We start from the raw sequence: 15,340 nt of genomic DNA, 5'->3' as shown, positions 1-15,340 counted from the left end.
TTCATCTTCTAATGGGGCAGACAGACATACAGCAGAACCTCTTAGCAGGGCAGAAAGCTTGATATAATATTTATAATGTGACATGTATCTTACTTCTTCTGTCTGTGCTAACGTCCAGTCTGTGAACTGTATACAGTGGTGTGGGTTGGCGCTGGGTTGGGAATGCCAGAGAGAGTCTGTCTAGGGCTGAGTGGGTCTCATCCAGGACTGTTTACAGAATCTCTTATCATCTGTATTGGCTGTTCTGGGATCTGGAGAGACTCAACACATGCCCCCATTAAACACCTGGGGAGGACAGCCCTCTTCTGCACAGAGTAATGCTGAAGATAAAGAGAGAGAGGGCGAGTGAAAGAGAGGTAGAAAGATGGAGAGAGAGGGGGGGGAGAAGGAGAGAGAACGAGAGAGAAAGAGAGAGAGAGAACGAGGGAGAAAAAGAGAGAGAATGAGGGAGAAAGAGGATGCAGGGTGGAGGGTAGGCAGACAGACAGAGCAGGAGGATGATTGAGTGTGGCAAAACAGAGGAAGTGATAGAGACAGAGAGCCAGCCAGAATAATTGGGCCTCAGACACAAAGGGCTGAAACGACACACAGGCACACACACACACACACACACACACACACACACGCACACACACACACACACACGCACACACACACGCACACACACACGCACACACACACACACACATACACACACACACACACGCACACATATACACACACACACACACACATGGACGGATCACAGAGAGTGTGTGTCGGGTAGAGCCACAGATAAAGCTGTTGGCCGGGGCATGTGTGTGCCGGAGGCTGGAGGGCGGGGACACACCCACACTGGTTCTCAGATTGGCTGCGTGGCTCAGAGTGACGGTGTGAGTCGGGCTGGCTGTTGTCAGCCTGGCCCAGAGCAGGAAGTGTGCTGGGGATAAGGCGGCCATGTGGCAGGATGTTATGGATTTCTAATTAGAGCAATTCATCTGTCAGCGAGGACCCGCTTTCACTGAGGGGAGCTTTCACTGGCTCACACTCATTACATACACTCTATACACACACGGAACACGGGCCCTGCTCTCGCCCCTCACACATACTCCATACACACACTGGCAAGATAAGACCATATCTCACACTGACCATTGAAGCTTTCATCAACCCTATTCACCATTCCCTAGAGATCCACACTTTACAATGCTATCCTCTGGCCAGTGCATGGCACAAGACTATTATGATGCAGGAGAAGCCTCATTTCCAGGGCATGGGCTAGAGAGAGCCCCCTCTCTGCCCAAAGGCTATAGTACTGTACAGAGCTGGCCTTTCCCTCATCACACTGATACCACAGATAGCCTTCACTCATGATATCATCTGGAGATCTGCCCCAGAGAGACAAAGAGGAAGGGGGGGGGGGGGGAGAGAGAGAAACAGCTAAATTCATGAGGGACTAGAGCCTGCTATTGTGTTCCACAAGATATCCTGCTGCACTTTTGGTCAGCAGCTGATAATCAAACTAGTAAACAAACAAAGGAGAGGTGAGGCAGTGTGTGCTGTGTGTAACTATTTTTGTGTATATAGGGTGGGGGTGCAGTATGAGTGTGTGTGTGTGTGTGTGTGTGTGTGTGTGTGTGTGTGTGTGTGTGTGTGTGTGTGTGTGTGTGTGTGTGTGTGTGTGTGTGTGTGTGTGTGTGTGTGTGTGTGTGTGTGTGTGTGTATGTGTAGAGAGAGCGTGTCTGGGATGTGTGCCTGACTCTTGAAGCAGCAGAGGAACTCTCCATTCACAAGCAGAGGGACGGAACATGAAATGGAAGAGGGCGACTGGAATGTCTCCATGTGAAAGAATTCTGCAGCCAGTTTCCCTCTTTTCCCCTCCTCTTACTGCATTCCATCTCAGTGCACAGCGAGGGAGAGGGAAGAGACAGAGGGAAAGAGAGAGAAAGCGTAAAATGAGAGCAAGAAAGAAGAGAATGAGAGGAGGACGAAGAGCAAGAGAGAGAAGAAATCGATAGACAGTGACAGGAGAGAGAGAATGGAATTAGATTGAGGAGTGGACGAGAGGCAGTGAGAAAGAGAGAGAGAGGGAGAGAAGAGAAGGAGAGCAAGTAGAGAGTGAGATAAAGAGAAAGAGGAGATGGAGAAAGAAATACAAATTTAAGAAAAGGAGAGAAAGAGCGAGGAGAGAGTGAAAAAGAGGAGAGAGAAAAAGTGGAGATAGGGGAGTGTTTGCGAGGCCGGGAACATAGAGCAGCGGCCGGGGGGATGTTTAGATAGGTGCAGGCTGCCACTAGGAAGTCCGGGCTCCAACATAAACACTCCGTCACACAGCCCAGCGCTCCCAACTGTGGGAGAAATCTGCCCTGAGACGGACGGATGGACGGAGAGAGGGAACAAGGGAGTGGGAGGAGGGAGGTAGGGAGGATGGGTACACGGCCACTTTCAGATCCCTGCAGAATATATACACAGCTGAGCTGAACCCCTGGACCCATTTCCTCTCTGCTTCTCAGTGACCAGGGCTCCTGAGGCCACATTGAATGGGCTTATCTACATGTAATCTCCACCTCATACTGCACTGTGCCCTCCTCCTTCTCTCTCCAACCAAAAACCAACCTAAATACACACACACAGGTAGACAAACACACGCACACACATATACGTGTCAGTCTCCGCTGGCTTGTATTACCCAGGTTTTCCAGGGAAATTCATTTGAAAATGAAACCTAGAGAAATTATATAGCCTACTTGTAAAGAAACATTTCATTTCCATGAGCAAAAACATTACACCAGTAAACCCAGACTCCATCAAATCAGACACACTGGTTTCAAAGTCACTGTGACATCATGGCCTATATGTTGTCCATTCCCACATCACCTATTGGAGCCATTATAACTACACACACTCAAATGTCACCCTATTCCCTATACAGTAATGCACTATATAAAGAAATGGGTGCCATTTGCGTGCACACTCAACCCAGCCAGGTCTGGTTCAAACACCTCAGAGCTGAGAGACAGAGAGTAAAAATGGCAGACCTGTCATGTTTAGTTTGCCCTTCTGACTTCTCAGTGTGTGAAAAGTCCCATGAGCGGCTGAGAGAGAGGAGAGGAGTATCGTGACTAAGTGAGAGGACATAAACTTTCATGATAGATTCTAACCTCTCCCTCCTCTTCATCTCCCTCCTCTCCTCCAGACAGTACCCCCGAGGTTCAGATAGAAGAGAGACGATGTTCTTCAGTCTCTGGTCTCTGAGCTATCAGACTAAAGTTATGAAGGATGCTACATTTAAACCCTCAGTCCCACTTTACTTCAAGTGGCACTTGAAAATGTATTCATGTATTAACATGGTAGGAACATAGGCATGTACTGCTACACGGTTTTAGCCACTTAATTTAAAGTGGCAGCAAACCCTCAAATATAAGGCCCTCTTCACACTATCTCAAGCATGAGAAACCGGATGTCATATAGTCTAGGCTACTGGAGTAGTCATAACAACTTGTGTAGAACTGTAGATTTATAAACACTGGGTTATAGACAGGGGGTTGAAGGTCATTGTGAGCGGGGACATCAGTAACCACCATTACCCAGCTCTAGTGCCCCAGGGCACAGCTATACGCATGGCACAGTATGTGTTTATAATGTAGTTGAGTTATGAGTGTGAGGGGTGTAGTATTAGTACAACTATGAGGAGGAATGGACAGACTAAGGGCAGATTGAGGGAGAGAGAGAGAGCGAGAGAGAGTGGCCTGACAGGGGTGGACCAACACCCAGGACACACACACACAGTCTCACTGGCTGCCAGTAAACACTCACAAGTCCAGGTCTTCCATGAAACAGATGAGTCCCAGCAGAGCCTGGATCTCCCACACAGCAGGCCTCTCTCTCTCTCTCTCTCTCTCTCTCTCTCTCTCTCTCTCTCTCTCTCTCTCTCTCTCTCTCTCTCTCTCTCTCTCTCTCTCTCTCTCTCTCTCTCTCTCTCTCTCTCTCTCTCTCTCTCTCTCTCTCTCTCTCTCTCTCTCTCAACACATGAAAAGTGGGATGTATACTGAGGGTACGGGGCAACGGAAGACAAACAGCAGAGGGGCTAATGACCTTGGAGATGAGGAAAGGGATGATAAACCGGGGGGAAAGTTTGCAGGACTCCACCCAGAGAGGCAGATCCCGGGTGGACAGCCATACCTTCCCAACTGCCCGAGACGATACCAGGGAGCTGGGGTTTGGTGGAGGTCCGCTTGTCGTCAATACCTGGAGGTGGTCTTGAGAAGGGCCAACCGGGCTCTCTTCCAGGTGCGACGAGAGCGGCGGACAAACATCTGGTCCGAAGGTATAACGACCTCTTCCTCTTGCTCAGGGAAGAGCGGGGGTTGATAACCCAGAAAACACTCGAAGGGCGAGAGACCCGTGGCAGAGCAAGGAAGGGTGTTGCAGGCGTATTCAACCCACACTAGTTGCTGGCTCAAGGTGGTGGGGTTGGCAAGGACCAGGCAGCGAAGAGTCGTTTCCAAGTCTTGGTTGGCTTGCTCCGACTGGCCTTTGGACTGGGGGTGGAACCCGGACCACTCAATGAGCGTGCAGAATGCCTTCCAGAACCGGAATGAGAACTGAGGACCCCGGTCAGAGACCATGTCCACCGGGAGTGTTTGAGATCCTGTGTTTGAGATCCTGGAACACCCGGTCAGCAGCTGGGGACCATGTGAACGGAACCTTGGGAGAGATGAGTGCAGACAGGGGGGAAGCCAGGGTTCTGTAACCCCGGATAAAGTGGTGATAAAAGCTGGTAAATCACAGGTCTAAGGTTGCAGCTGCACCCTAGACCTAAGCTGGGGCCAATCCACCTCCACTCTCACCTTCCCAAGATCCATCTGTACACTCCCTGCAACCCAGGAAGGGGACTTCTCCGCTTTTACAAAAAGCTGGTCCTCCAGAAGGCGTTGGAGAACCTGTCGTACATGCAGCACGTGTTCTTGGGCGGAGCGGGAGAAGACGAGGATGTCATCGAGGTAGACGTTGACGAACCGGTTCAATATGTCGCAGAGAAAATCATTAACCAGAGCCTGGAACACAGCTGGGGTGTTGGTAAGGCCAAATGGCATGACCAGATACTCGTAGTGGCCACTGGCCGTGTTGAAGGCAGTCTTCCACTCATCTCCTTCCCATATCCGCACCAGGTGGTAGGCATTCCGTAGGTCCAGCTTGGAGAACACGTTTGCCCCCTGAAGTGGCTCAAAGGCCGAGGAGAGTGGTTGCGGGTAGCGGTTCTTCACTGTGATGTCGTTGAGGCCCCGGTAGTCGATGCACGAGCGCAGTGTTTTGTCCTTCTTCTCCATAAAAAAGAACCCTGCACCCGCGGGGGAGGCAGAAGGAAGGATGAACTCCGCAGCTAGGGAGTCCTTAATGTAGGTCTCCATAACCTTGGTCTCCGGGCCCAACAGAGAGTACAGTCGTCCCCAGGGAGGAGTAGTGGGAGAAGGTCAATAGGATCGATGCGGCAGAAGCGAAGTGTCCCGGGCCTTACTGAACACCTCCTGGAGGTCCTTGTACTCTGCGGGAATGGAGGAGAGGTCCGAGGCAACTTCCAAGCACAAAGGAAGACGTCCCGGGTCAGGCTGCGCTGATTTAAGACAATGGCCGTGTCAGAACGAGCTCCAGCCCATAATGGCACCAAAAGTCCAGTCTATGATGGGATTGTGTCACTGGAGCCAAGAGAATCCCAATATCATGGGAACCTGAGGAGACTTAATCAGCATAAATTGGATTGCCTCCCTGTGGTTCCCTGACACTCGTAGGTTGATGGGAGTGGTATTGTGAGTGACCCAGCCTAAAGAGCTCCGTCCAGCTCTCTAACGTCCATGGGAATGGAGAGGGGCTGAGTGGGGATGCCCAGCTCGGACACTAGGGTAGTGTCCAAGTAACTCTCATCAGCCCCAGAGTTGATGAGAACCAGGAGCGATTTTGACTGGTTCTCCCACAGCAGGATGCCATGGAAAGGGGTGCAAGTAAGGGGAGAAGAACAGTTCTCCATAAGGCACACCAGAGTACTCACCCCTTCTAAATGAGCCTGGTTCTTTAATGGGCAGGTAGCTCCACAATATAGACAGCACTGGGTGTGGAGTCGGCATAAGCGCACAGCCGTAGTTAATGTAGCCCTGCCCAGGTGCCTAAACTCTGAAGGAGGCGAGTCGGCAAACCCTTGGTGATTCCCAAGAGAACTCTGGTGACGTTAGGTTCACTTGGACATGTAGACTTTGGGGGTCTCTGGGATTCTTCGGGGGCGAGGTGGGAATCGAGGATGAACGAGGGCAACAGGGCACAGATTCCCTCTCCCTCCTACATTCTCGAAGCTGCCCATCGATCCGGATGGTCAAGGCTATGAGGGAGTCAAGGTCTATGGGCAGCTCCACCTCCGATAATTCGTGAAGGAACATGTCGAACAATGCTTCCGGGTTCCAGGCACTCAGCCGCCGACGTGCAAAAATCCAATGCGTAGTCTGCTACACTACAAGAGTCTTGATGTAGCTGAAGCAGCATACGAGCAGCCTCTCTCCCAAACAACGGAGAATCAAACACCTTCCAAACTTCCGCCAATAACTCCTCTAGACTGAGGCAGACGGCAGACTGTTGCTCCCAAACCGCCATAGCCCAGGAGAGTGCCCTCCAGGATGTCAGCGTTCTGATGTATGCTGTTCTCGAGCGGTCCGAGGGGAACGAATAAGGCTGCAGCTCGAAATTGAGGGAGCACTGGGAGAGAAAATGGAATCTCCAGCGTAACAGACTGTTGCTCCCAAACCGCCATAGCCCAGGAGAGTGCCCTCCAGGATGTCAGCGTTCTGATGTATGCTGTTCTCGAGCGGTCCGAGGGGAACGAATAAGGCTGCAGCTCGAAATTGAGGGAGCACTGGGAGAGAAAATGGAATCTCCAGCGTAACGCACCAGAGGAGGTAAGCAGGGTTCTCGGGACACTGGGGTAGTCTGGGAGATTACGGGTGTGACCCACTGCCCAGTGGGGAATCCGCGGAAATGCTCCAGCAAAGTCTCAAACGCCTGGTCATGGCGTTCTGCCAGGGTATGATCCCTCCATAAGACATTACAGTAACTTCTCATATCATCCAATGGTGGCTCCTTACAGGGAGACAGCGTTGTGGAGCTGGTCTGAGTCTGCAGGGTTGGTCATGGCCAGTTTGTACTATCATGATTTAGGGAAGTCACAGATGCAGACAGTGTCGAAGTAACAAACATTTATGACTAGAACAGGGGGCAGGCAAAATGACAGGTCAAGGGCAGGCAGAGTGGTCAAAACCGTGAAAACTAGAAAACAGGAACTGGAAACAGACAGGAGCAAGGGGAAACCACGGATAGGCTTGACGAACAAAACGAACTGGCAACAAACAAACAGAGAACACAGGTATAAATACACAGGGGATAATGAGGGGATATTGGAGACACCTGGTGGGGGTGGAGACAAGCACAAAGACAGCTGAAACAGATCAGGGTGTGACACATAGTGCATTATCTCATGAAGATAAACTAAGTAGTATAAACTATAACATGCTGCATTATCTTATGAAGATACACAAGTACCCTCAAACAGAATAAATAAAACGTGCATGCATGCACATACACACACAAGCACTCTCAGACTTAAGCACTCAAGCATACTGGCAATTTGCTATGAACCCAAGATGAACCTTTCAACACATTGAGTAATAATAATTGTAATAAAACATATACACAAAAATGACATCTTTTTTTATATCGCAATGTAGTCAAAACACTACAACAAAACATTGGCAAAAACAATACATAAACTCCTCTCCAACTAGACATGCTGACACAGAACACTAATAGACCTAAGCTGTCGACACACACACACACACACACACACACACACACACACACACACACACACACACACACACACACACACACACACACACACACACACACACACACACACATACTTGACATAGTTCACTTGTGCACTTTCAGTGACACACTTTCCCAGGCTTCTAGCGCACGTCTAGAGTCACTGCTGCTGGTTTTATGTAGGTCTCATGTGGTGTTCACAGACTGAGTAGATCACTTCTGAAGCAGCTCTCATCGTCACACACACAGCCATCCACAGACACACACAGGACACACTAACACATTATAATGACTTAGTCTGATTGGCACAAATACACAACTAGGGCAATCAGGACATATCAACCTATAGACACAGATGATCCAGTCCAACATTCCAATCTGGGAAAACTCTTCCAGATTCTACTGGATGGAGATGGACCACTCCACTGGGAAGTCCTGGGCTCGGACCTGGACCCGGTCCCAATGGCCTTAGCAGATGCTCCCGATGTAATGCTGGAGTCATCGTACTGTCTTTCTCCTCCTCCTCCTCCTCTTCCTCCTCTCTTTCTCTCCATCAACCCACAGCCCAGTTGTTACATTCCACCTCTGCCCTGTAGATCCAGTCCTAGGGAACAGTAACAGGCTAGTGATGAAACCTGTGTATGTGGGGTGTGTTCCTCTGCCCAGTGATGGTGTAGTGGTGAAAGGTGTTTGTGGTCTAGAAAGTGTTCCCCTGGCTGCCCTAGGGCTCCAATCGCAAGGGATAACAAGGAGAAAGTGATACAGTGTGTTTGGACTCAAGAGTATTGTGTTCTTCTGCTAATTGTCATAGCCAGGTAGCGATATGAAGGCAGACAACTGACTCCCGAATCAGGATGCTAGGTGTTGTTATCTTTGGAGAATACAGTACAGTGAGTACAATAATGTGCTAATCTGGTATGATGTAGTGGTTACATTTTTATGTTTCCGGCAACTTTGCCTCCACTATGAGACTGAAAGAGCCGTATTGGTGTGAACTTATGTCGAGTAGTGTTATTGCTTAGCTTTACCCATACAAACACACACACTTCACACTATTCCAACAGCAAGGCACACACAAATCAGACATAAACCACTCTGTACACACACACACACAGTCTTGTACAGCTAACCTTATGGGGACACACAATTCAGTCCCATTCAAAATATCACTTTCCCTAAGCCCTAACCCTAAACATAACCCTAACCCATACTCTTACCCTTACCCTAACCTTAACTATAACTCTAAACCTAACTGTAACACAGGTCAACTAATGTTGAATAGTTATCATTACTTGTGAGATTCCAGTAACCATTCATATTATGTTGTATTGTGATATGTTTAAAAGTTGACAGCTATTAGAAATCAGCTGTCAGAAGCTGCATGACGAGCAGTTTATTTTGAGCCAATCAAAACTCAACATTCTATCTTTATCCATCTCCTAACCTCACGTTGTACACCATTGGGCTCCAACATGTTGAAGCTACAACAAAACATGAAGAGCTACTGCCATTCTATGGAAGAAGAACTGTGTTTCAAATCATTGTAAGAAGTTGGATAAAACTGAACTAAAAAGAGAGAACAGGATAATAACACTCACTTATCTATATGAACGTTGCTGTGAAGGGGTTGAGGGAAAGATTTACGCCCGGATTTGGTGAGTATTCATAAGGAGACAAGCTGCTAGCGACTAGGCTAGCTAAGCTATTTCTAGAATTTTGTGCGTGTTCATACTGAACCAAGCATACGCTCAAGCCGTTAACATTTAGGCTAGCTCAGCCATCGATCAATTGAAGTAGCAAATCAAATCAAATCTCATTGGTCTCAAACACATGTTTAGCAGATGTTATTGTGAGTGTAGCGAAATGCTTGTGCTTCTAGTTCCGACAGTGCAGCAATATCTAACAAGTAATCTAACAATTCCACAACAACTACCTAATACACACAAGTAAAGGGATGGAGTAAGAATATATACATATAAATATATGGATGAGCAATGACCGAGTGGCATAGGCAAGATGCAATAAATGGTATAAAATACAGTATATACATATGGGATGGGTAATGCAAGATATGTAAATATTATTGGGGGCGGCAGGGTAGCCTAGTGGTTGGACTAGTAACCGAAAGGTTGCAAGATCAAATCCCTGAGCTGACAAGGTAAAAGTCTGCCGTTCTGCCCCTGAACAAGGCAGTTAACCCACTGTTCCTAGGCCGTCATTGAAAATAAGAATTTGTTCTTAACTGACTTGCCTAGTTAAATAAAGTACAAATTAAAACAATTATTATAGTAGCATTATTAAAGTGACTAGTGATCCATTATTTAAAGTGGCCAATGATTTCAAGTCTGTATGTAGGCAGCAGGCTCTCTGTGTTAGTGACTGCTGTTTAACAGTCTGATGACCTTGAGATTGAAAAATAGCTTCTGTCTCTCGGTCCCGGCTTTGATGCACCTGTACTGACCTTGCCTTCTGGATGGTAGCGGGGTCAACAGGCAGTGCCTCGGGTGGTTGTTGTCCTTGATGATCTTTTTGGCCTTCCTGTGATATCGGCTGCTGTAGGTGTCCTGGAAGGCAGGTAGTTTGACCCCGGTGATGCGTTGTGCAGACTGCACCACCCTCTGGAGAGCCCTGCGGTTGTTGGCGGTGCAGATGCCGTAGCAGGTGGTGATACAGTGCGACAGAATGCTCTCAATTGTGCATCTGTAAAAGTTTGTGAGGGTTTTAGGTGACAAGCCACATTTCTTCAGCCTGCTGAGGTTGAAGAGGCGGTGTCCTGGATGGCAGGTAGTGATGCGCCTTCTTCACCACACTGTGGTTGGACCATTTCAGTTTGTCCATGATGTGTATGCCGAGGAACTTAAAACTGTTCACCTTCTCCACTGCTGTCCCGTCGATGTGGATAGGGAGGTGCTCCCTCTGCAGTTTCTTGAAGTCCACGATCATCTCCTTTGTTTTGTTGATATTGAGTGAGAGGTTGTTTTCCTGACACCACACTCTGAGTGCCCTCACCTCCTTCCTATAGGCTGTATCGTTGTTGTTGGTGACCAAGCTGGTGTTGGTGATCAAGCTGGTGTTGGTGTTCAAGCTATTGTGTCATCTGAAAACTTGATGATTGAGTTGGAGGTGTGCATGGCCACACAGTCATGGGTGAACAGGGAGTACAGGAGGGGGCTGAGCACGCACCCTTGGGGGGCCCCAGTGTTGAGATTCAGCAAAGTGGAGATGTTGTTTCCTACCTTCACCACCTGGGGGCGGCCCGTTAGGATGTCCAGGACCCAATTGCACAGGGCGGGGTTGAAACCCAGGGCCTCAAGCTTAATGATGAGCTTGGAGGGTACTATGGTGTTGGTAAAGTAGTTTGCATTGCCCAGGCTAGTTTTGTTTAGTTTATGTGAGCCTGGAGCTGTTTTATTTATTTATTTAACTAGGCAAGTCAGTTAAGAACAAATTCTTATTTTCAATGACAGCCTAGGAACAGTGGGTTAACTGCCTTGTTCAGGGGCAGAAAGACAGATATGCACCTTCTCAGCTCTGGGATTTGAACTTGCAACCTTTTGGTTACTACTGTCGTGTCTTTGGCTATGCCGGATTAAGTGATATGACATGCTATTTTATAAAATAATTTACATGTAATTAATATCATCTGATTGAGCTAATCATGTAAATGTAATTAATTAGAGAGTCGGGCACCACAAAATAGTATTTATTGAGCTGTTATCTTCCGAATAAACTCTTAAAGACCGAGTAATATTTTACATCAATAGCAGTCAATATTAATCTTCATCTTAATTCAGTCTCATCTGAAAGTTGTAAATTCTTGGTTATCTGCACGAACCCTGGCTAACAAGTTGAACCAGCAATACAAAATTGGGTTTAATTATTTATTTACTAAATACCTAACTAATCACACAGAATTACACATACACATAATTAAATCATAACTTGATTACAAATTACGTCATAAAGGAAAACGTCCCTAGCGGGCGGAACAGATATGACAGCTTGTTACACAAAAGCAAAGGGTCTGGGTTTGAGTGAAAGAGCGTGAAGACTGAGGAACAAAGGGCGAAGCTGTGCTATCGTAAATACAGTATCTTATGCATTCTAAATTACCGCCCATTTGGAAAAGAAAAATCCAATAAATATTTACTCTGAGCTGCGCTTCGGTAGGTTGGTGGTAGATGGAAGGCCGTGTTGACCAACCGAGTCCTTCGTCCTTTGAAGAATGACTCTGCTGGTAAATTGAATACGTTGTAGTAACGTTGTTGTGTGGTAGACGGGATACTCTGTCTGTTCCTTCCTAACCCTCGTTTGCAGCGGCTGGTGCTAACTCAACGGCTAGGAGGTATCACTTCTGTAGTGAATAAGAGTTCAAAGTTCATACCATTCGCAACCAAAGCTCACGCTGATGTTGGCTTCGTTCTGTAGTTATTATCTGAACCATTCTGACATCGGCCAGTCGTCCTCACGTCCTCGGAACAGGAGGTTACATTGCCGTCAAGGGCTTATATAGGAAGGGAGAGGAGGGCGTGTTTGAAAAGTTTTATAGCCCATGTCCCTTTACAGGGGCGGGCCACTGATTAAGCAGAGCCCTATGAGTCTTATGAAAACCCAAATCTCACATTTTAGAAGCAAAAATCACATTTCATCCCATCATGAATAATTTCATATTCAAACATTTAAATTGAACAACAATTGCATGTGAATCCGATAACTCTGATGTGTAGACTTTCCACTGTAGAGTTTATGTCATCTTATCATTGATGAGAATGTCTCAGATGACAACCGAACTGACATCATATTCATTAAGTACCACCGCATTGGTCGGATTACCAGAATATAGTTAATTTCCCCCCACCTTCTGATGTTCCCAGAATCTCTATGTTAACCAAGTGTTTTGCAAATGTAACATCAGTAGGGTAGAGAGAGGAAAAAGGGGGAAAGAGGTATTTATGACTGTCATAAACCTACCCCCAGGCCAACGTCATGACACTAGCCCAACGCTCTAACCGCTAGGCTACCCTGCCACACCGCACTGTAGTTGTGTAAAGTCCCTTGAATTGCCCAGGCTAGTTTATTGTTCAGTTAATGTGAGCCTAGTGCTGTAGTGAAGCATTTTGGCAAAGTTGTATTTTCTTATTCCTGTAAGAGATTAAAGCTAAGAGCTACAGTATATTAATGTTTATCTGAAAGGTATTTGTGGTACATATTTTATGTGACCCTGTTTGTGAAACAGGTCAGGTTTTTTGAGTAAGGATTCAGTTCCACCATGGATGATGAGCCGCCCGAACCCAGGACATCCATAAGAAGGCAGGATGATCAGGCAGGCTCGAGGTCAGGGCAGGATGATCAGGCAGGCTCGAGGTCAGGGCAGGCAGGATGATCAGGCAGGCGGGAGAGTAGTCCAGAGAAAGGCAGGGGTCAGAACCGGGAAGACTAGAAAAGAGACTAGAAAAAGGAGTATGGGACAAAAACACGCTGGTTGACTTGACTAACATACAAGACAAAATGGTACAGAGAGACAGGAAACACAGGGATAAATACACTGGGGAAAATAAGCAACACCTGGAGGGGGTGGAGGCAATCACAAGGACAGGTAAAACAGATCAGGGCGTGACACTCACATCACATTTGAATCCATCTCATAGTGGTTTATAAGTCAGTATTTGTGAATCGGGTTGTGTTTTTCTGTGGATTCATATTTATTGTATTTCTATTGAACTTTGAAAATTGATATCTGAGAGACCCGAGGATTAAAATAGAGCTGGATGAACACTAGTAAACTATAGGGGAGATATATAGTCGATATCTAAGTCTATTGTACTGTTGATGTAATAGAGCTGGTTGAACCCTAGTAAACTATAGGGGAGATATATAGTCGATATCTAAGTCTATTGTACTGTTGATGTAATAGAGCTGGTTGAACCCTAGTAAACTATAGGGGAGATATATAGTCGATATCTAAGTCTATTGTACTGTTGATGTAATAGAGCTGGTTGAACCCTAGTAAACTATAGGGGAGATATATAGTCGATATCTAAGTCTATTGTACTGTTGATGTAATAGAGCTGGTTGAACCCTAGTAAACTATAGGGGAGATATATAGTCGATATCTAAGTCTATTGTACTGTTGATGTATTTCATTCATATTGAGCTCATTGTACAAATTTCACATGTATCAATATTTACTGAAAGTCATTCTTTTTTTGGTACAAATTTTTATTGAAATGATTCAGGTGTGTGGTTTTCATTTCTCCCTACTGCTCCAGTAGCGAACCTAACTGGTCCAATAGAGTTTAAGCTTAAACATACAGTAAGTAGCCCATAGTGTTAAGCAACTGTTACATACCCTTAGCTACTAACCCTAACCCTAAAACTAACCCTAGCTCCTCACCCTAACCCTAAAACTAACCCTAGCTCCTCACCCTAACCCTAAAACTAACCCTAGCTCCTCACCCTAACCCTAAAACTAACCCTAACTCCCTACCCCAACCCTAAAACTAACCCTAGCTCCTTACCCTCACCCTAACACTAAAACTAAACCTAGCTCCTCACCCTAAACCTAAAACTAACCCTAGCTCATCACCCTAACCCTAAAACTAACCCTAGCTCCTCACCCTAACCCTAAAACTAAGCCTAGCTCCTCACCCTAACCCTAAAACTAACCCTAGTTCCTCACCCTAACCCTAAAAATAACCCTAGCTCCTCACCCTAACCCTAAAACTAACCCTAGCTCCTCACCCTAACCCTAAAACTAACCCTAGCTCCTCACCCTAACCCTAAAACTATCCCTAGCTCCTCACCCTAACCCTAAAACTAACCCTAGTTCCTCACCCTAACACTAAAACTAACCCTAGCTCCTCACCCTAACCCTAAAACTAACCCTAGCTCCTCACCCTAACCCTAAAACTAACTCTAGCTCCTCACCCTAACCCTAAAACTAAGCCTAGCTCCTCACCCTAACCCTAAAACTATCCCTAGCTCCTCACCCTAACACTAAAACTAACCCTAGCTCCTCACCCTAACCCTAAAACTAACCCTAGCTCCTAGCCCTAACCTTAAAACTAACCCTAGCTCCTCACCCTAACCCTAAAACTAACACTAGCTCCTCACCCTAACCCTAAAACTATCCCTAGCTCCTCACCCTAACTCTAAAACTAACCCTAGCTCCTCACCCTAACCCTAAAACTAAGCCTAGCTCCTCACCCTAACCCTAAAACTATCCCTAGCTCCTCACCCTAACCCTAAAACTAACCCTAGCTCCTCACCCTAACCCTAAAACTAACCCTAGCTCCTCACCCTAACCCTAAAACTATCCCTAGCTCCTCACCCTAACGCTTAACGTAATTCTAACCTTAACACTAATTCTAACCATAATCCTAAACCCCATAGAAATAGCATTTGACCTCGTGAGAATGAACAAAATGTCCCCAGTTGGTCAAGTTTTTGTTAGTACACACACACACACACACACACACACACACACACACACACA

The sequence above is a fragment of the Oncorhynchus clarkii genome, chromosome 27 (genome assembly GCF_045791955.1).
Source record: "Oncorhynchus clarkii lewisi isolate Uvic-CL-2024 chromosome 27, UVic_Ocla_1.0, whole genome shotgun sequence".
NCBI lineage: Eukaryota > Metazoa > Chordata > Actinopteri > Salmoniformes > Salmonidae > Oncorhynchus > Oncorhynchus clarkii.
This window is presented reverse-complemented; position numbering follows the sequence as displayed.